Genomic DNA, 329 nt, shown 5'->3' with positions numbered 1-329 from the left:
ATAAGACTATCAAAACAGCTTATACCATGTATTAAAAAAAGAAAAATATATTTGGTACTGAGATGGATTCTGAAAATAATCTCAGAAGATTAAAAGAATTTTAATCTTAAATACAGCTTTTGATTACATTATCTTCCTAATGAGAACTGTAATCACAGGTCTCAAATTCCATTGACTCACATACGTTGCCATGTAGTCCTCTAATTGTAGTTGTGGAAAGAGAGTATTTTAGCTTAAAGAGTATACGGCTCAACAGCAGTACTACCTCCCCATTTCCTAGGTAACTCATAGTTCAGCAACATCCTTTTTGATCTTACCACTGGAAGTGG

This window comes from Propithecus coquereli, unplaced genomic scaffold, assembly GCF_000956105.1.
Source record: "Propithecus coquereli isolate 6110/MARCELLA unplaced genomic scaffold, Pcoq_1.0 Scaffold2235, whole genome shotgun sequence".
NCBI lineage: Eukaryota > Metazoa > Chordata > Mammalia > Primates > Indriidae > Propithecus > Propithecus coquereli.
The sequence above is the reverse complement of the archived record's forward strand: the minus strand, read 5'-3'. Positions refer to the sequence as shown.